Consider the following 22,236-nt stretch of genomic DNA (forward strand, 5'->3'; position numbering starts at 1 on the left):
ATGTACCATTTATAAATCCCTGCCACATTCATTGGGCTCTTGTAGCAACTGAGAGCATGGACCTGTCCGTGGATCAACATCCCTAAGTTGACAGTTGAGGGAACTCGGAGAAGGGACATAGTGCTCCTCAAGTCACTCGGCAGAGCTGGGTTGGAGCCTGGGTCTCCTGACTCCTCTGTGCCCTCCCCTGCCCTGTGCTGCTTCACAGAGTCAGTTCCCCGGTCTCTTTCCAGGTGGGGTTTGCACCCCAGCTGGATCTCTGAGCAACCATAACACAATTCAGGACCTGAAGAAAGGGCCACATGACAGCATGAGAGGTGGTCTGGAAGTCTGGCAAGTGGTTATAAGGAGAGGAACTTTGAGGAATTTGAGAAGTTGAGAAGACAGCAGTGCCAGATTGGTTAACGAGCAGTTTCCAGGGCAAACGAGGCCAGAGAAGCAGCTGCCTTTACATCTGGAGGCTCTCTTAGCTCTGAGGTCGAATCTGCAGTTTTCCAAAGGAAAGAGCACACACAAATGTGCAGGTGCACACACACACACACACACACACACATGCACACGTTCTCACACCCATGTGATTTCGAGTGCACCCCAAACAATGCTCCGGCCCCCACAGATGCTCAAATGTAGTGTTCAGATGGACTCACATATATCCCAGTCTCTTCAACTCCTTGGCTAACTCCCCAGCCCCTACCTCCCAACTTGGCTGTATGATGTTTTTCAATTCCTATAAAAAACTACTTCTGCGCTTTGTATGTCTTGGATTTTTCCAGTACTAAAGAGAGAAAGATATATTTTAATGTGCAGGAATGCTTGGAGTCTGGTGACTGTCTACCCAGTGAAGCAGAATTTTTATGAGTATTGGGTGACAAAACTTTCAAACCGGATGGAAGGTAAACATATTAAAGCCTTTTGATGAAATGGTTTGGTGGCTAATTCTGGATCTACAAATATTCCTGTGTTTTTTCATTTGTGTTCTTTGTCCTGTTTAAACACTGAGCGTCAGAGCTAGTAATTAATTGTATTTTCCTAAGACATTTTTCAGGTCCTGGAACACAGGGTTGCAGCACTGGAAGGCTCTGATCTTCTCATTCTATTAGAGGAGAAACAGACACAGTGGGGACCAAGGTGCGACACGAGGGACCTTAGTGACTGAGCTGTTCACAGATGGGGGACTAGTTAATTGTATACGTGAAGTCACATTTTATAAAGAAAGCACATTTTCATATCTTTCCCTTTTTGATTAGTTTTAAACTGCTCAGTGGCTTCCCTCCATCATGCCCTCCCCTCTCTAAGTTTGGAAACCAGTTACATTTCAGGGAGGCAGAGATACAGGACGTCAGGCTTCAGACTTGAATCCATTTTACAACTTGCTTATAAAACTCTGTGAGTTGGCCTGATGGTGGAAAGGCTGATGCCATCAAATGCTAACTGGTGAAATTAGAAGGACATTCAGATCTCTCTGAGCCTGTCCCGGTGGCATGCAAAGGCAAAGGTCTTTCCTGGCAGCAAATCAGTTTCCTCATTACTTTCTGGGGTCAGCACATGGGTCTGCTCTGCCAGGTGTCAGACCCGATGAGTCAGGGAAGCAAAGCGGCTGGGCCAAGTCAGTGTCTGGCCAGAGAGCATAGGCAGGGCTCACGCGCGGGCAGCCAGGACCACGGGGGTGCTGCAGTGTGGGATGCAGACCAGCACACATCTCCCAGCAGCCGGAGCAGTGACAAAGACCCAGGGACATCTTTCACAGGCTCCTTCTGCTTTCTTGTCTGATCTGATGCTTCCTCGGATGAGGGTGTGAGAGGGGGGCTGTTCCTTGTAATGTTTATTACTAATTTGGAATAGAAAAGCTAGTTCAGATCTTAACTGCCTGACGCAAACTTATTTCAACATAGAACAGAGTAAAGGGTTAAGTCATTAAATTCAAGTCAAATCTTAAGAGTGTGGGTCTTATTCAACTACTCCATTATACAGTCTGGATCAGGAAAAATGGCTTTTGTCAATAGGAGTCAAAGTCAAAAATAGCAAAACTTCATTTTTAACACAATATTTAAATTTCAGATATGAATATCTGAGCTAAATAGCTAAATGTAGCCAGAGACATTTATGAAGAGATGGTAATAATAACAAAATAGTAAATTTACAACAACTGGCATTTATGGAGCACATACTGTGCTGTGTTATGGCCACAACGCTGAGAAATTTTCTTTTCATTGATGCTACCTCTATGGTTTCTTCTACTCTAAATGATTTGTTTAAACTTTCAGGCAGTTTTATGAGGTAGTTGTGATCATCTTCAAAAACATTTATTATCAACATATTTATTGAGGGTTTATTATGTTCCAGGTGTGGTTCTAGGCCCTTGGGATCCAAAAAAGTTCCTATCCTGGCGCTTACAGTCTTATGGGGAGAAAACATTAACCACAAAATGACTCTGCTACAAAGTGATGAGAAAGAGAATAATGAGGAAATGGAGGTCTTCAGATAGGAATCAGAAGGAAGGATCTTTTGTCTGATGGGTTTGCCAGGTTACAAGAGTTAAGCCTGTCCCAGACCAAGCTCCGAAGTGGGCATGATGCGGCTTGCTCCAGAAGCTGAAGGAAGGTCCATGTGATTGGTGATGGTGGAGGGTGCGTTAAGATGTTAGGCTGATGAGGTCAGGAGGGGCCAGATTGACCAGGGACATTCAGATCTCCTCTCTGAGTCTGTCCTCTCCTCCTGGCACACAGTGCAGAGTCCTGTAGGTTCTGGGGGAGGGAATGAGATGAGGAAACTGAGTCACTGAGGCACTGAGTCTCCTTTCCATGGCCACACAGCTTACAAGAACAAAAGCACAGAAGCGCTAGGTGGGGATTCCTCTCTCTCTTTCTGTCTCTCTCCCTCTCTCCATCAGCAGCCATGTGCCAGGAATTCTAGACTCTAGGTACGTGACAATGAACACAACTGTCAAGCTTCTCATTCTCTAGACCTTTTTTTCCCATAAGTACAGTGATGCAAACTAAAGCAGGGAAAAGGTATATGGACGGAAGGGAGTCTCTTTAAATGAGGTCCCTCACATAGAGGATACCTCCTTGAGCAAAGGTGTGAATTCATGAGGAAGTAGCCATCAACTCTACAGTTAAGAGAGCTTTGTAATTTGCATTTTCAAAGTACAGGAGAACATGGTTGTCCTCATGGAGTAGTTTGACACACATTATGACGTGTGTGTGTGGAGATGTGTGTGTGTGTGTGGGGGGGTCAAATGTTTCCCCAGATCAGAGCCAGGAAAAAGTCAGCCTAGGTTGTATAAACAAGGAGGAATTGGAGGCTTCATGTTAATGAAATTTTGCTAGGTTTGGAGAGTCATGGAGGCAGTGTTCACAAAAAGAAAGGACCTAGCCAGATGGAAGTTCACATGTGTTTGGGACGTAAAGAAATGCAACCTTTGGTGTCTGCACACCAGGAATCAGTTACACCTGGAGGGACAGTTATGGCATTTTCAGTAGAACATTCTTTTGGCTCATTCAAGAACAGACTTCTATAAAAGAGGGAGGGAGATTAATGAGCCCAGCAACAGCCAGTAGGAATTCATGCGAAGACCAAATGTTGGAGTTCAATTACCGTTGGATCCGACAACTGCACTGTATCCCCATAAAAGACTGGAGATTAAGCCATACTCCACTCTCTACATTTTGTTCTCTTTTTTTTCCTAATTGAATTACTGTTGCTTGGAAAATTTAATACAGAGCAGAATTCTGAACATGATTAGGATTAGCCGTTATAGTATAAGGTGAGTGGCAAAGGACCATTTGTCATGCTGATTTTTTGGAATGTCTAGACATGAATGAAAAATTAAAAGGCATAATTATTCTTTTTTATGGCTGTCAAGTGGAGTAATCTATTCGGTATTAAATCTGACAATTCACAGATCAATTCCAACCATCTTGGGTTTCTTTATGGCTACAGCCAAGGTATTTCAGAGGGTGCTTGGTGATTTACTGGGTTTTATGCAATTATGATTCAGAGAAGAATGATGATGTTCCTTTGACCTGTTGTTCTGGACGTTGCCTGTGCATCTGTCCACGCTTCTGTCCATCCACCCAGAAGTTATTTAGGGAATATTGTCAATGACACAGAGATGAATAAGCCATGACCTCTGTTCCCAAAAAACTCACATTCTGGTGACCAAGAAGCAAACAGGACATTATCCCCTTAAAAGTAGAGAAATGCAGGATGGTGGCAGGGATCAGATGCTTTGGCACTGGGCGAAAGGAGGAGGGGGCTTGGGGATACTTTCTCACAAACATCAGTGATGGTGCTCATCCTTGAAGAAGAATGTGTGGGAATCATGCAGGCTGAGGAGGTGAGAAGTCTTCCGGGAGAAGGAAATTCTACGAGCCTGTGCACAGGCACAGAGGGGTAGAAGAGCAAGGCTTACTCAGGGGACTGCAGGAAGTTGGCACAGCTGGAGTCTAGCCTGCATATTCAGTCAGGTGCTGAGGGTGGGGATAGCTGGGGAAGAGTGGTCGGCTGTGAGCTCAGAAGGATTCACAGGCAATGTTATGAGAGGTCTGGTGACCACTTGGATTAGATGCTCGTAGCTGTGAGAAACCGTGACCATATTTTAAATTGAAAGTATCTGGCCAACCTTTGGGGAGTTGCATCGGTCTCTTATGAAATAATTGTTATTATGTGGCATTTTTTTTTTTTTTTGCAAGGCTTCTCTCAGGGGAGAGAGGCCTAGAGTAAATGATGGCAGGCTATAGAGTGTGAGGAAGCTACTTAAGTCTTTGTAGGTTGGTCCCAATGGTGTGAGTTGCTCTTTCACAGACCTCGTCTAGACCAAGCAAATCCCAGCATAAAATCTCGCAGGTAATTTTAAAAGGAAATGGAAAAAAAAAACCCTTCAAAAACAAAAAGTTCTCTATTGTACTTCCATGCTGCAGTGTTACTCTGGACACATGGCCCTGGTCTAACGTGATTTCTCACTCGGTTTGGAACTCTCCTGTTTTGAATACTCGACAGTGCCTGGCACAGTGCCTGGGACAGAGAAGATGCACTTTAGCAAAGGTGCAAAATGTTGGTTTGCTAATGACCCAAACCAAGCCATGGGAGGCCCACCTGAACATTTAGTGAATCCAGTGTGTTTAAATACAAGGAATACCAGTGATGAGAGCAAAAGTAGGGCACTCACAGCAATAGAGCAACAGCTTAATAGTTCTTTACTGGGGACCTACTACTGTAAGCTACGGCACAGTGTCAGGCTCTCCATACATCATCCTGACTTAACCTTTGCCACCCCCTCACTGCTCAGTTATACTGTCCCCCTTCACAGATGGGAACACTGAGGTTGATTGCATTCACTCTCAAGGTCACACAGATGAAGAATAGAAAAGTAGGACATGAACCCAGGTCTGCTTGACCGCACTATGCCTTTTCTCTCCTCTTGCTGTTTCCAAATATTTCCAGGTGTTTCATGTGAAAGAGGAAGTACATTTGTTCCCGTGGCTCCAGAGGAGAGAAAGCAGACCAGGAGGCTCCCATGCTGGGACAATGAAGGGCTTTGGCAGGACTTTCTGACCACCACAGCTCCCAGACAACAGAACTGACTTTTCTGCAAGGCTGTGGCCACCTGTCCCTGGAGATGAGACATTGATATGCAAAGTAGACAGCCATCTCTCAGAGGACCCATAGAATGACTTCTACTGTGGCTGGCAGAATAAGATATATTTACTTCTGCTTTTACAACCTTGAGATACTCTTTAGATAGTAGCAACAGTTCCTGACATCTGGATAATATTTCACATGAGACAAAACACTACCATGGAGCATCTTATTTCATCCCAAGCAGCCTCCTTTTGGGGACGAAGTAGCTCCTGCTCAGAGAACCAGCCTGACTTGCCCAAGGATACGCAGAGTGAATGGGAGAGTCAGAAGACAGACCTAGGCCAGATCATCCCAAGGTCAGTGCTCCTTCCTCTGAGCACGCGATATGTCTGCTACAATGGACTGCAGGGAAGTGTCTTATTGGATGGTCCTGTCCCATGACGAGCAGGGGCCACATGCTGAGGCTATTTCTGAGGTAGCCGTCCCTTTCTATGTGGGTGGATATCCCCAAGGCCCGGACCTCCCTCTGGGAACAAAGCATCCTCCAGTGTCTCCTTTAATCATTCCTGTCAGTGTAATAGGATGCTTCCTGTCCAGCTGCCCCATTTCCATAGGCAGTTTATGCATCCAGAGATACCAGAGTGCTGACTCTTACCTCCGTTGTTTCATGTCTAGGTTGTTCTTCCTGACCTGTGAATCCAGGACCCCAGTCTAACGCCTACACTTATGCAGCCCTGAGGGGCCAACCCCTGCTCAGCCAGGAGCACGCTGACTCCTGATTGTGGAAAGTTTGCCTGTGTCTGAATGCAAGCAGATGTCCCCAGCTGCTGAATCGTGCGGCCATGCGAAACCAATCACCCACTCCGCACAAACATGCTTTGTCAGGCCAAAGTCTGAAGATGCAACCAACTCATCCTGCTTCTCATAAAGCAAGGGGGTGAGTAGGGGGTGTGGGGTGTGGGGAGACCTGCTCAGAGCAGTCCATCTAAGGGCAAAATTTATATGATTCGATGGCATCAGAGTGGTGAAATTGGGCCAAAGGAAGAGCTGCTCATAGTTATCACAGACACTCAGACTGGTCCTGTGATATGATCTGAGTACTCTCTCAACACTGCACACGTGGGATAACTAAGGCCTGGGGGGTGGGGGCGACTTCCTCCTGATCTCACAGCAGTCTAAGTGGCTGAGACAGGGCTCTCTCCAAGATCAGAATATTCAGCACTCATTCCATTGCATAGGCTGCCTGTGCCACTGGCCTTCTGAGGGCTTCTCCATGTGCCGTCTTTTCCGTTTTGCATCCTGTTGGCTTTTGGGGTGACTTTTCTTACCTGAGTAAGCTTTTCTAAAGAATATGATAACTAGTGCCATTTAGTGAGCGTTATTATTAGATGTTCTATGTTCTGTCTGGATTATACATAAAGATGCTCAAATACCATGAAGGAGGCCTTTCCTTCTCCTGATTTGCAGAAGAGGAAACTGATTCTTAGAAAGAGAGTTGCCCAGAGCCACAGGGCTTGTAAGTGGCACAGCCTAGATTCACATCAAGATGGACTCCAAAGTCTTCCTTTTTTAAGATTTGCATTCTTTTTCATTGACGTATAGTCAGCTTACAATGTTGTGTCAACTTCTGGAATATAGCATAATGCTTCAGTCATACATGTACATACATATGTTCGTTCTCATATTGTTTCATTATAGGTCACTACAAGATACTGAATATAGCTCCTTGTGCTCTACAGTTGAAACTTGTTGTTTTTTTTCCATTTTACAAAGTCTTCCTTTAAAGAAATCAATGAAGTCATATTGAGGCATTTGATTGATTGATACTGGGAGATGGCTGGGTAATCAACATTTCTACACTTAACAGGAATTTTCTGAGCATCATTTTGTGCCCAGCAGCATAAGTGGCTTCAAAGATGCATATGACATGATTGCATCCCTCTAGGAGACAGTCTAATGGTGGAGTCAGAAATAGGAACAGACTCTCGGTTTGTGTTGAAGTGATGGTTAAAGGGATGACTGATTAGGTACACCTGGAATAGAGTAGCAGGCGTGCACACGTTTGCCTAAGGAATAAGAGATGGTTTGTCAGAGAAGAATGGCCCTTTTCTGTGAAACAAGTGAGGGTGACACTCAAAGCAGACATTGACAATATGTGTAGAGAGATGGAAACGGGATAAACTGTGAGTTTACTTAGAGAAATGCAGATCACTAGGTATTTCTGGATTGTTAAAACATAAATGGGAAGCTTAAAATACGTAGTTTTTAAAAAATACAGATTATCAGGACCTTGACTGTTTGGCTACGGGAGTTGGAATTTTCTCTGAGGTCAGTTGGGAACCATGGGTGGGCTTTGAGCAAAGAGTGACATGATTGACCTCTGATTTAGGATTAGGCTTGACTGCTAGTAATGGAAAATTCCAAATTAATACTGGTTTTAAGACAGTTGAAGTTTGCTTTTTCGTGTGAAAGTCTGGAGTTAAATAGTCCAGGACTGCTGGAGCGGCTCTTCTCAGGAAATCTGAGTCTTTCCAACCATCCTCATGTGGCTGTTAAATTCATATTCCAAACTCATAGTCCAGGTGGCAAAATGGGAGCAGTGATGAGAAGATAACTGTGGGAATTGTCTTAGTTCATCCAGGCTGCTGTACCAAAGTGTCAGAGGGTGGGTGCCTGGTAAATGACAGACACTTATTTCACACAGTTCTGGATGCAGGAAGTCCAAAATCAAGGTGCCGACATGGTGGGCTTCCAGCCCTCGTCCAGGTTGTAGACCGCTGACCTCGCGCCATGTTCTCGCATTGCATAAGGGGTGGGGAGCTCTGTGGAGTCTCTTTTACAAGAGAATTAATCTCATTCATGAAGGCTATACTCTCATTATCTAATCACCTCCTAATAGCATCACATTGGGTGTTAAGATTTCAACATACGGACATGGGGTGGACACAAATAGTCAAACCATAGCAGGAAGGCTTCAACATTCTCTTTAAAGAAGAGTCTCAGAAGCTTGCGCAAGGCACTTCAGTTTTATCCCACCCATCAGGAATTAGCCACGGGTTCATATCCAGCTACAAAGAAGATTGAAAAATGTGATCTTTACATGGCCAAACATGGGCCCACATAAAAACCAGGTTTTGTGTTTCTCTACTGGAACTGGAGAATGGATATTTAGCAAGTTACCAATCTTGGCTACAAGTAGATCTGAAATTTAGAGACCACTTCAATATTCTTATAGTCGATGAACAAGAATATAGGGAGCTGACTGAAGATTTGAGGCCAAAGCAGCTGCCATCCATGGGGTTGGGAGATGTTCTCTTCTCCCCCCCTCCCAATTACTTAGGCCCATTTAAGGAAATGGCTCTAACCTATTTCCCCACGACTGAGTCAGAGGTGATATATATCTGCTTCAGCAAATGAGTCATACTCAAGGTTGGGCAAACCTGTTTGGATATGCAGAATGGACCACAATATGAACCTGGTTTGGACCGTATCCTTTGTTGACTTAAAACACTGCTCAGTGAATTCCTGACTGCAAATGGAAATATCAGATTTCTTATTCTGATCATTTCTAAAGCCAGGATAGAGAAGAGGAGGTTTCTATATGTATTATTCGGGTCAGCAGAGTTAGGACACTTTACCTATGGATATTTGCAGAGTTAATTAGCTAAGAGCATGTGCTTTAGAACCAAAAAAATACCAATTCAGAACTCTGCTGTGGTTGATATCTCAGGCTGTCTGATTTCAGATTCAGTCTTCTTAATCACCATGCCACATCGTCTGCTCTCTGTCATTTCGTTTACTCTTGCCCTTTCCCGAAACTGTTTTCGAGTAAGGTGAAGGAAACAGTCACAACAGCTTTGATCCTTGAAGGTGGTGGCAGAAGAATGGACTTGAGGATATAAGAATTTAGCCTTGGTCCCTGACTGCTCTCCTCTGGCTTTCTACCTCCATGCAGCCTCTTTAAAAGTCGACTCTTGTCCCAACAAGTATGTCTAGGGCCCCATAAAAAAATAGCCCAGCACATGCCCAGTGTTGGCTCACCCAGTCCTCATCATCCCCACGTCACCTGCACTCACTGTGTACCTCTCACTTTTCCTGCTAATGTCCTTGCTCTCCCTCCCGCCAGGGTCCTGGCCTTCGGGTTTACTCACCACACCTTACAGAAAGTGCCCACGTCATAGTTATATGCATTTGTCTTGGTAATCTTGAGATGGCTTTTCCTTATATATTTTAAAGCATTCCAAGCCTTTTCATGAGGCCTGCCAATTAATCCTCGTAAACTCAGTAGAAAATTTATTGTCTTTGCAGTTTAGGTGACAAAGAAATTTAACTTAAGCACTGTGAATTGTCTGAAGTTTCCCCTTTACCTCTGGGACTTGGAAGAAAGTGACGAGGGGCTTTAGGAAGCAACTCGTTCCTGTTTTCTGTGCTGGGAAAGCCTTGGGCCTGAACATGCTGGACTCCTAGGGAAGAAAGCCTGGTTTTCTTCAAGGATATAAAGCAGGAGCCTGAGATGGGAAACACCACCGCTTTCGGGGCTATATTGTAATCATTCCTCTGTTCTTGGTTCTGGGGGATTTTGCTTACAAAGTACTGGTCTCGTGACGCATTTGATAACATCACTGAAGGTCTACAAAACAGGATCAAATGAGTTTTTGAAAACATCCCAGGGTCCCTCTCCACTGCACCCCTGCCCTGTATAACATAATTAGATTCAAAGCAGCATTTGCTGAAGATAGCACTGTTTGCATGAACTTTCCATTGATACATCTGGTTTCCCTTTTGAAAAAGGCCCTCAAACCTCATAAAACTGAAGTCTTTTGAATCAAACCACAAATTCCTTATAGCTAACCTCAGCGAAACTCCCTGCCCACTCTGTGTACTTAGTCCCTCTCACCCCCATTTCTCTTCTCTCTTCCATCTTCATTAACTTAGCTGGAGCCAAGCTCACACGGATAAATCATGAGGTGTTTTTTTTTTCCTTAATTCACTTCATATTAATAAAAATTACAGGTCATTTTTTTCTGTCTTAGACCTTTGATTTAGAATAGCGGCCGTTCACTGAGCTGTAGCAACGTGCCAAGTGCTTTACGCAGTATCCCATTTAATCCTACAACAGTCTTGCAAGGTAGGTGGTATTTTTCCAGTCTTTCCGATGAGGAAAAAGAAACAAAGAGAAGTCAAGTAATGTGTCTTTTTCCTGCTAAGTGGTGGATTTAGTGACTCAATTTCCAGTTGGTCATCTCCAATGCTCTCATTCCTCCTGTTTGTCCTTCTACACAATAGATTCCTAAGACTTAATTTGTGAATGTGATGTGATATTTAAAGTAACTCCGCATCTGCCTCAGGCAATCATTATCTTGCTTACTGACTTCATGGTAATGATGATTCTTGCTATTTCTAAAAATATCAGCTATTACTCTCTGAGTGTCATGCTAATCACTTACCATACCTTGAATTCTTACAGCCACCCTTTGAGGCAGATATCGTTACCTCCATTTGTAAACTGAGACTCAAAAAGGTTTGCTTACCTGCCCAAGGTCACACAGCAATCAACTGAATCGGAATTGCAGATATTAATGAAAAGCAAACCTTTGCATACGCCAGCACCTTTGAAACATTTTACCCAGCTAACGCTTTGAATCCCCACAATAGTCTCGTAAGGTAAATTGCATTATTATCTGCATTGCATAAGTGAGGAAGCTGAGGCAGAGAGAAATGAACTGACTTCTCGAAGCCACACAGCTCATCAGCGGTGTAGGGGGCAGAACGTGAGTCAGGTCAGCCCCACTTCCCGGCTCAGAGCTCTAGCCACCGCCCCACCCCTGCTGCCTTTCTGTCTGATTTCAGAACCTTTTGCTCTGGACAGGTGTCTCTGTGAATGGATTGAAAACGGTATTACTCGTCCAGTTCTTTTAGTCTCTGGTGACCTCATTGTGTCGAAAGGACAGGACTTGCTCCACGCCACGTCAGTGGCGATCGTAGTGATTGAGATGGATCTGCACTGACGTCTGGGAGTTTGGACTGGATGTTAATGACATACGAAGGTGACCGCCAAGAGATAAACGGCATGTTGGAAAGCTGGAGCCCTGCTAGGCGGGAGGAGTCATCACAGACTGTGGCTGATCCCCCTTCCATCAGACTCTTTTATGAGCAGTCGTCGTGTAGTCAGACTTATCTAAAGGCTGAACAAATCACACTGGAATCGTCTGGAATGTGGGAAAAGGGGGAGAAGCACTGGGTGTGAGTGAGGACGTGGGGGAGGTTCAGCGGGAAGATGGAACATGAACGAAGGGGAACGTGCTGTCAGGCAGTTTTCTTTTCAGGAATGAAGGACCAGGAATGGAAGCACAAACAGAGGGAATTTTCTTCAATTGCAGGCAGTGGAAATAGAGAAATGAGCGTCCCGAAGCGTCCCGTGTGGCAAGCTGGGCCCTGGGTAGGTATCCCCCTGCGCTGCTGATTCTGCAGCTTTTCCCTCCACCACCCCTTCAGCTGTAGGGACAGATGCACAGTGTAGCCTAAAAGGGACTCGTGTTCGTTGAGTTTCTTTGAAGCCACATGCTTTGTTAATTAGACACCTGCCAGATATGAATTGACATATATATTTTTATATGAAGTACTTGTTTAAATTGCCCTTCAGTTAAATTTCTTGACTTACTCTAACTTCCAGTAAAAGTGAGGCCTGGCGTTTACCTCTGGATTTGAATGTTCCCAAGAATGACGTTTCAAGAAGTATCTTCCTATCCTGGATTTAGGGGGAGGTCCTCCAGCCGTGCAGAGGCTACAGGAAGAAAGGTATGAAGGGGGCTAATGTTTATTTGTGACCTGTGTTGTGTCTGACACTTTATTAAGTGTTGTGCTTACACCATCTCACTGAATAATCATAACGGGCACGCATACTTGTTATTATCAGTCTCCATCTTGCAAAGAAACCAACTCAGAAGAATGAGTTAAATCATACCAGGTCACAAGACTAGAACATGTAGAAGCCAGAATTTGAAACTCAGTCTGACTTCAAAACATGTTCTTTTCACCAAAGCATCTAACGCTGCCTCTCGGGGTGAAACAGAGAACCGGCACTGTTCATTTCAATCTGTGCAGACACTGGGTCAGGAGACTCCCCTTCTCCCAAGGGAAAAAAAACAAACCAAAACAAAAGCCATGAACTTCAGTGTTCTAATTTGGAGCATCAACCCTTTCGAGTTACGTTCTGGCCTTTGCTGCCTGTAGAATCTTCGTGTTTGCGGTTGGCGACCTCTATCTCCTTTTTCTGGGTTAGAAAGTAAGCTATTTATGAAGGGGGCATTAATTTTTAATGCGAAAATAGGCCATGTATCATAATTTGATAAAATGCTGTGCATTTCATTCATGACAAATATTTTGTGATAGGTGGGGAAAAATGGCCCGGATTCTCTACTCATCCCGCATCCATTGCCATGTGATGTTGCCGCCCTTTCATTCAGGAGGTGGTCTATCTCCCCATGCTCTTAATCCAGGTCATCGTGTCTTGATTCATCCAGCAGACTGTGACGGAAGTGAGGCTAGGCTGTAAGACGCTCTGTTTCGCGTGCTTCTGTTTCTCTCACTTGCTCTCGCATCCCTGTCATGCCGCGGGAACAGAATCAGGTCCAGAGTGCTGGGAGGGGGAGAGACACGTGTGGGCTGCCACACTCAGAAACAGAACTGCTCAGCTGGACACAGCTGACCACGTTCTCCTGAGGGAGTCGGGCTGGAACCAGAAGAACCGCCCAGCTGTATCTGCCCAAAGTGCTGACCCACAGAATTGTGAGCCTGCTAAACAGTTGTTGCCCTAAGCCACAAATTTTGGAGTGGTTTGTTTTGCAGCAGCAGATAACTGACATCCATTTACTAAAATATGATGGAGTGCCAACACTGTGGCATGCTGTGGGGACACAGAGATGACTAAGTCGTGGTCCCGGTTCTGCAGGGTAGCCAGCACGCCAAATGGAAAGCCAGACACGTAAACAAGTAATCGCCACATGGCAAGTTACGTGATGAATCAAAGTAACGTGTGAAATACTTTTAATGGGGACAGTTTTACTTCCTCTGTGAAGAAACCATCATTCTAAGCAGCGCGGCACTCATTAGCTGGTTCCAGTGCTTCCTGTGATAGTGTCATCAAACCTCAACTGCAACAGTGGTCACTCAGCCAGGAGCCTTGAGGATTAGTCAGTTCTATTTATATCCGTTATGGGATCCCCACTGAATAACCTCAAATGGGAGCCAGGAGCTGGGGGCCAGACGTCTTTGGAGGCATTGTTTTAAAAGGATGGTATCCTCTGTTTAAATATGGAGCTGCTAGATATTTGGGGATACCAAGCAAAAATTTCACTCCCCTGGGCTTTTAATGATTGAAAATTTTAAAAGAGTGGTGGGCACCAGAAATCGTGGACTTTTTGGCAATCTCTGACTTTTCAGAGAGAAAAATGAAGGCAGGAGCAGATAGATGAGCACAGAGAGGCTCAGCTTGGCTTTGAGTCCCAGCTGAGGCATTCGCTAGCTTTGACCTTGAGCTGCATCTGGAATCTTCATAAACTTCACGTTGTCTCTATATAGGGATACATATATCCATCTTATGTGGTTATGATGAGTATTAAATGTGCCTGCAACATAATTAATGGGAATTCATCTTTTCCCATTTCCTTCACGCTTAACTTTCCTTTGCTCTCTGTTGCCATTTCCTCCTTTTTTGTTTTTAATAGACCCAGTCAGAGCCCTGAGACACTAAATTTCATGAAACTGGGTCCTAATTAGCAAAATGGATGAGTTTGAAGGTTTCTCCAGTGTCTGTCTGTAAAAGCCATTTTGAAAGTGGCTCTCAGTGAATAGATATTCATGATTATGAAGGACTAAGACAAAAAGTTGAGACGAGTGTGTTTGCAGCAACCTTTTTGCACTGAATGCGAGTGCCGATGGCAGCAGCTAGCCTGTCCCTTCAGTCCGTAGAAAGAATGGTGGTTTCGTGTCATCCTTGGCACCACAGTGGAATAACTCTCAACTGGCTGGGGCATGACACGCGACCAAAGACGTAGCTAGATAGACTGTCTAGAATTTTTTCTTCCAATGTAGCAACACATTCAATATTCATGTGCAAACCAGAGAGAAGTGGGAGAATTCTTTCCTCTCGCTTTTCTTTGCTGTTAACCTCAATCACATAACTCTTGCTTTAATTTTCCTTCTATAGAAAGAATGTCTAGCAGAAAGCACATGTGAGAATTAAAAGCAGAACTGAGTGAGGGCTGAATCTGTGGTGTGTATATATCCTATACACATACATACATACATGGACTTGCTTACAGAGAAGGGGTCTGGCAGCATCTCGGACACACAGCTCTGCCACCTGGAGGATGGGGCGACTCTCTCCTGGAGTTAGCATGGGGTTATGGGTTTATGGGGATGCTCCAGGATGATGGTTGTGAAAACCGGTAGCTTCTCTACAAAAACACTTTCTAGCTGTGGAACCTTTGCCCGCTCTCTTCTCTCTGCTTGGAGATCCCTTTCTTTCATCCAGAGGTGTTTGTTGGCACATCCTTCAATTCATTCTGGCCTCTACTCAAATGTCACCTTCTTAGAGGGACTTAACTTACCTTGGTTATCTTATCCACAATAGCCCTCTATACTCTCTATCTTCTTGTCCTGGTTCATTTTTACTTCGGAGCACTTACCTGACTTTGGATCATATAGTGACATGTTGATTTGTTAGTTGGCCATCTCTTGCAATAAAATCCCTGCCACATGAAGGCAGGGATTTTATCCATTTTGTTCACCTCTGTATCCCCATCACCTAGATTAGTACCTGTCACATAGTGAACACTCAACATAAACATTTGTTCAGTAAATGAATAAGTTAATGAATGTGCAAGATTACCTTTACGTTAAAGACCACAGGCACGTAGTGGACGTTCTGTGATCCTTGGCAGAGTGAGTGTGCATGTGTGCTCCCATGTGACCAGAACTGGGGAATCACGAGTCTTAGCAAGCAGCATCTCCCTCATTTCGCACCCCTGCAGATTGCGTAAGGGATATCCAGACACTTTCTCTTTCCAGCATGATGTAATGCGGAACGAGAAGACCTGCAGAGCACGCTGCTCACAGACGAGACGGATGATCTCATCCCTTCCCTGGGCATTCCCAGGCTTTACTGTTTAAATAAATAAATAAATAAACTTGCAGTGTTCAGTTCGCAGGTGGTTGTTTCAGCCCACAGTCCTTTGTTGGCAAAATCCTGGAACTCATCTCTTAGCTCTCTGGTGGCCGGCGGGGAGGGAAGTCAGGTCACATATTGTCTGGCCTCTTCCTTCAGCCACATGGAATAGATTTATCCTGAGAAACTAGGACATACAGGGGGAGAAATACATTTTCGCATCAGCCACAGGGGACATGCTGTGAGTAACTAACTGGAGGTGATGGGAGAATTTAAAACACAAAGTAAGCAAAGTGTTTCATTGACACCAGAAGCCTGAGGTTGTTCTTGGGATTGTTTCAAAGGTTTAGAGCTTGAAGAAAGAATGTACCCAATTTTTCTTACGTGGCTTGCTTTCATGTAAAAATTCCTTTGGTTTTGATGTCTGTGTATATATTAAAATGATCGTAATGCCGATTTATAGGTATTTGTTGCTCTATAGTTTGCAATATATTATTCTGGTCAAAAATTTTAAGATAGTTCTTTGTTTTATAAAAACATTGTAGATATAATTCAAGTTGAACAAGTTTTTGTTCCTATGAGGTTTTTTTTTTAAATTGAGATAGCACTGGTTTATAACATTGTGTAAGTTTCATGTGTACAACATTATATTTTGACTTCTGTACACACTACAGCATGCTTAACCACCCAAAATTTAGTTTCATCACCATACAATTGATCCCCTGAACTCATTTCACCCTTCCCCCACCTTCCCCTTTGGTAATCATTGCTCTGTTCTCTGTATTTACATTTTTGTTTTTGTTTGGTTTGTCGTTTGTGTTTTGTGTTCCACATCTGAGTGAAATCACACCGTATACAATACCTTCTAACATGCAGATCTACACAAAAGCCCTGAGAGTAAGGGGCGTAGAATCACCTCCATTTGCAGTTGAGGAAGCTAAGATTCAGAGAGGGATGACAGTGAATTGACCAAGATCACACAGCCAGGGTGCAACAGAACCGGTAACAGAACCCAGATCTGGTTATCTGGTTATCTTAAGTGCAAATTCCTCCAGTGAAGACTTCAGGACTCAAAAGTTGATTTCTATTTGTCAATCATAGTATCCGTCTTCCCTCAACTTTTCTACATTGTTTTTCCCTGGTCAACCACTAGGTACCCTATTTCAGACCCAGGTCTGGGGCAGGTCTGGCAGGCAATTCTGTGCACAAACCAAACTGAAGTCCACCTAGATGTCCCATGGACAGTGAACATATCCAAATGGAGCTGTTGACTTTGCCCTCTAAACTTGCCCCCTTCTCTCTCAGCTGTCCTCTTCCCACCTGTCTCTACATCCAGAAACTGGCATCACCAGTTGCTCAAGTCCTAAATAAGGAAATCATCTTTGGTTTCTACCTTTCCATGACCACTTTCTCCATCCAATCTATGATAAAATCTCCCAGTTTTCATTTCCAAAGTAGGTCCTGGCTCTCTCCACTCTTCTGCATCTTCATTGCCAGCAACTTAGCTCAAGCCGCCACACTTTGCTCCCTAGGTTTTCATAACAGCTTCATAGCTGCTGACCTCTGCTCTACTCTGCCTCTCCCATTCATTTTCTTCAGTAGAAACAAAAGTGATTGTCTTAGCATATGTCTATGTCTTGTGTTTAAATCCCTAAGACTTCCTGATGCATTTATAAAACCCAAAGTCCTTAAGATGACCACCCGTCTTTGCTTGATCTAGCCTTTAGCTTTCTCTCCAAACTTCTTTGTGCCCTTTTTACACTTGCTTATTCTATTCTAGGAGCTGCTATGTGGAGAGAAATGTTTCTTGAGAATAAAATCTGTAGAGAAGAAAGAAAGAAAGTAGAGCTTGGACACCAGGGAGGTGGAATTCTGGTAATAATCACTTGAGCTGCTGAGTCTGGCTGTGCCCTCAGCACCACACTGAGTTATTGAGCAGATACATTCGCCCTCCTCAATTTTTTTTTAATTAAGGTCATGTTGATTCATGCGTACTATCATTTGCAACAAGACAGTCCCTGAGTTTTAGAAACTCGTAGTCAGATGGGGAGAAGTCAACCCGTGAATAGGCAAATGCCCTCCAGAGAGATGGTCGGTACGGTGCAGGTAAATACCAGGGATCAGCCTGGGAGAGGAAAAAGCCTCATGGAAGGCTTCCCTGCGAGAACTGGTCTGAATCTTGAAGCACGCGTAGCAGTTGTCAGGATGCGTCTATTAACCAGAGGATGGTACAGCGGCATCCCGGGGTCGGGAAATGTATGAGTCAAGGCATGGTGTGAAGCCATATGGTGGGATCGAGGAACCACAAGCAGATCAGCGTGACCTGAGTGCACCGTGGAGGGAGAGTCAAGGAAGGAGAATCAGGGGAGGGAGGCAGAGGTCAGACCAGGAAGTGGCCAGTACATGGGTTGTCCTGACAGGGTGAGTATTACCCTGAAAGTTTTGAGGGGACATTGAAAAATACGTATCTCCACGTTAAAATGGGAATTCTAGCCCTGCCTAGCTTACCCTAAAAGATGAGGGTGAAGGTCTGTCAATAAAATGGCTTTGAAAGTGCTCTGAACCAGATATGAGTTAGCTCATGACACAAAGTGAAAACGAAAACTGGGCTCTATTGTGCACCTCCAGTTTGCCAGGCTCTGGACAGGAGACTCAGGCCAGGTGGCAGAAGCCGAGGTTTGGTGAGTCCCCTGAGCTTTTTGTTCCTGGCAGTAAAGACAGCGGTGCAGCACCTTTGGGAGTGGGGAGTCATCCCTGAAGGGAGGGCAGAAAATACTGCCTATGAACATGGCCCGTTTCACACGCGCCCCGAGCTGGATTTGCTCCCTGTCTCTCTGTGCCTCCTTCTTGCCTCCCAGCAATGTGATCCCAGAATGGCTTTTCAGATGCTGAAGTCCAGACAGCTTCAGCAGTGGGCAGCTTTGTTCTCAGAAACTGTCCCCCTAGGCTCCCTTCCTGTTAACTCTCTCCCACCCAGTCCTGTGTCATTACAGCGCTGAGCAAAGCCAAGAAAATGCCGCAGCTGCAGTCTTTTACAGCTCCAGCGTGGGCGCGGTGACTGGATTCTTGGGGGCCCTGTGGGCTGGAAGGCAGGGTTGTAATTGACAATGCACCAAAACAAGGGTTTGTCCTCCTGGGGAGACCCGTCCATGAGACCGGGAACTCTCAAGCCAGATTCTTGGCATCAGCCTTTCTGGACCATTTACTATGGCCACTGAGTGTTTGGACTGACTCTGAGCTGGTTGCTTCTGCTATTTAGTGAGCTGGGATGGTGAGCCTGAGCTCTGAGATGTTGCAGTATGGATCTGCCACACAGGATTGTCACAGGAAACGAAACAGTACATCACTTCCATTTAGAGGGTGACCTGGTAGTATTAAGAATTTTAAAGCACCTCCCTCCCTTCCTTAAGGGTGGAAAGTATGTTGAAGGAATATATGCTTTGATTAATTATTTCATTTATTCATCTATTTACTTAATAGTTATTGAGAACCTGTTCTGTGTTAGGTATTGTTGTAGGACCTGAATAAGATAAACAAAACACTTCCCTGCCCTGCAGAAGCAGGCCATCAATGGTGTTGCACAGTGGTGTTAACTTCCAACCAGAGGCCAAAGACCCGTAGTCCCTCCCCTTCTGCCACAGGGCAGCGTGGGCCTGCATGGAAAGAGAGGGCATTTTTGTCCGCCCAGTTTCTATCTTGGCAAACAGGGACCATCTTATAATCAATGTCTGACAGGTCCTGAGGATTTATGGACAATCTCTCAATTGCTTTATTTTTAATAGCAAAAGTATTATTGGGGAAATCACATTAACTCATTAAAATCAAAGCCAAGTTTGACTACGTATCAGATCATTTGACCAAAGGGTAAAGCAAGGGGCAAAGATATTTATTACATTTTGTAATTATTCCTGATGGATTTAATTGTGGAATTCAAGACTATACATGTTGACAGAATGAATTACAAAAGAAATAAACAGTTGTTCTGTTGCTAAGGAAATCCCTACTTGTGGCTTGTGGATTGAACAAGAACTAGACCTCAAATGAATTGGATAACAGCAAAGACAATGGGCTCTGGAAAGCTTTTAGGTGACTTATGATGGATGGATCTTGATGTCAAGAGTTTGTGTAAAAGAGGTTCATGACAATGGAGAGTTGGAAAAAAAAACAATGATGAAAAATGTTTGTAATTTTATGTCTTTAGATATATATGGTGACTTCATTGATAAATACTATAAGTAGACATTTTATTACTCTAGCCACATCTCTAATGTTTTAAGTATATAAATTGGCCAAATAACTTGCCTCTTTGAATCTGTTTGGAAAGATGAGGGATAAGCCTTCATTCGATGCTGTCCTGTGCTTGAGCATGTGTGGTAAGTGGCTGGCAAGCCACTTGGTTTTCACAAAGGTACTTCCATCTCTGAACCTCCCTGTCCTCATCTGTGAAGTGAGAGTGACGGGGTGCCCTGCTTCCCTCCTTTGTTTGGAACCGCAGCACCCTTCAAGGCAGAATGCTATGGGAAACCATACATCTGCACCTTGCCTTTATTTTGAATTTTCCTCCACTTTATCCCCAGCTAATTGAGTTGGAAAGCTTCACTAAAGAAATACACATCCAGAATTTAACAACACCTTCTTCCCCAAGGCTCTAAATGGGGAAAGCAAAGAATATTTCCTTTCTCCTACCTGTTATATAAATTTGAGATTTATAAGGCATCTCAGGAGAAAGGAAATGACTGTTGACTTTCTGCTAATGTGATCTCTTACTTGTCCTCGTCCAGATGAACCAGAGCAGTAAGAGTTGTGTGAGGCACATAATGACATTTAAGGGAGGGGATGGGGGGAGCCATTATAGTTCAGAGCAAATAAAGTTTTTGCAAACTCACTTTTCTCTGAGTCCAGTTGAGCTGTCCCCATGGGATGGATCATTCCATGTGGTCCATAAAATCTCCTGAGATATTTCCTGTTAAATGGCCTCTGCCACTTCTCCATTTATTTCTTTTATCCTAGGAACCTAGAAATACAGTTCAGCCAAATAGGTGGGCTCTGGCTAGCTTATAAAGTCTTCATATAACTTGTTTGGATACACCTGGAGAAGGGAAGGGAGGGGCATGTTTTTATTTTGTCTAATTAATGTAAAATCTTTCGAATAGAACTTTGGGCACTCAGAATTTATGTATGACCCATAGCTGATGCTTCTCTGTGGAGAAAGAAAATCATGTTTAATAGCTTTTTTAAAATTTCTCACTTGTTCCAACCTTGTTGCTGTAGTCTCACTCAATCTGTGTGTGTTTAAGAAAGAAGAGGAAACAGACTGGGAGTAAAATTGCGTTCTTGTCTCTACCCAAAACATCCCCTTTTTTGCAAACTCTGAAAGCCTTTTAAAAGCTGCTTTGATTAGCTTCCACCTCATTCCCCCCACACAGAGTGAGATGCTAGTTTGTGGCCCAGGGTGAGAGAGAGGGGAGTCGTGACTCTCACAGGACAGCTCGGCCACTTGAGTCTTCCAATCCCAAGGGACTTTACATAAATCGGAGATGCCCTGGAAGGGGACCAGCAGCCTTTTGAGCTCCTTACCCATCACTAATTCTGGCTCCAGCTGGACTCGGCTAGGGTGATGAAAGGGGCTGAATACAGCCGGCTTCAGCGAGCTTGTTGGGTGGGATCTATTCAGACTGCATTTAATCACCCTGCATTATGGGGTTTCCATGGCAACAGGTGCATGTTTCAGCATGCTGCATGTGGAAGGGCTGTACCTTAGAGTCACCTCTTGTCAGGAAAGTGTGATCGTGTGCCACTTCCTTCCTGCTTGTCTGAATGGGCTCCATCATGAGTCAGTCCCTTCTCTTTCCATGTGATATGCAGGGAAAAATGCCCGAGGCCAGTGTCCAGGATCCTAAACCACGGATCCCACTAGAGACACAGGAGAATGGAGTTGGCTCCAAAGACATGTGGCAAGGTTGCAGCAGATCAGACACTGAGGCCCAAGACCCTTTCCTGCTCTCACTTGGCTTCCAGCATCGGCTGGGTTTCGAGGGCCACGAGATGAAAAGATCATCTGGATATTGTCCATTACGATTCTGCTCCAAGGAGTGTGGTTCATGAGGCAGCTGGTACCAAAGAGAACTTCTTGCATGAGCCTGGAATAACCATCCTCTGTGATGTCTGTCTTCTGGTCATTTTACAAACCTGAGAGCTGGGAGTTTGCACACGGTTCGTAGGATCATAGAATCATATTCAAGGGGGATCTAGTTTAATATCATCACTGTAGGAGAAACATCCTCTCTCTTGGTCTCATGTCCCCACCCACCTCAGTTTACAAAACAGGACCCTCTGTCATCTGAGAAGTTTCAGGGAGAAAGAGTTGGTTCTTCTTTACGGCCCCTTCTCTTACTCTTCCCCACAGGAGAAGGTATCACTTGTCTGGTGGTGACAAGGGTCTGATTTTCCCATCCATGTTTCTCTGTAGGGTGAGTCTGTATATT

General features: G+C 44.5%; 1 long non-coding RNA gene across 4 annotated transcripts in view; it reads left to right on the plus strand.

The window, feature by feature from the left end:
- Positions 1 to 22,236, plus strand: part of LOC116663237 — a 303,510-nt gene that overhangs the window by 83,023 nt on the left and 198,251 nt on the right. For all 4 annotated transcript variants that reach the window (XR_004319442.1, XR_004319440.1, XR_004319443.1 and 1 more), the window contains 5 exons: positions 5,446 to 5,939; positions 6,259 to 6,520; positions 6,561 to 6,562; positions 11,968 to 12,022; positions 12,257 to 12,381. This is a non-coding gene — a long non-coding RNA (uncharacterized LOC116663237). The remainder of the gene's footprint in view (positions 1 to 5,445; positions 5,940 to 6,258; positions 6,521 to 6,560; positions 6,563 to 11,967; positions 12,023 to 12,256; positions 12,382 to 22,236) is intronic.

The sequence above is a fragment of the Camelus ferus genome, chromosome 4, assembly GCF_009834535.1.
Source record: "Camelus ferus isolate YT-003-E chromosome 4, BCGSAC_Cfer_1.0, whole genome shotgun sequence".
Taxonomy (NCBI): domain Eukaryota; kingdom Metazoa; phylum Chordata; class Mammalia; order Artiodactyla; family Camelidae; genus Camelus; species Camelus ferus.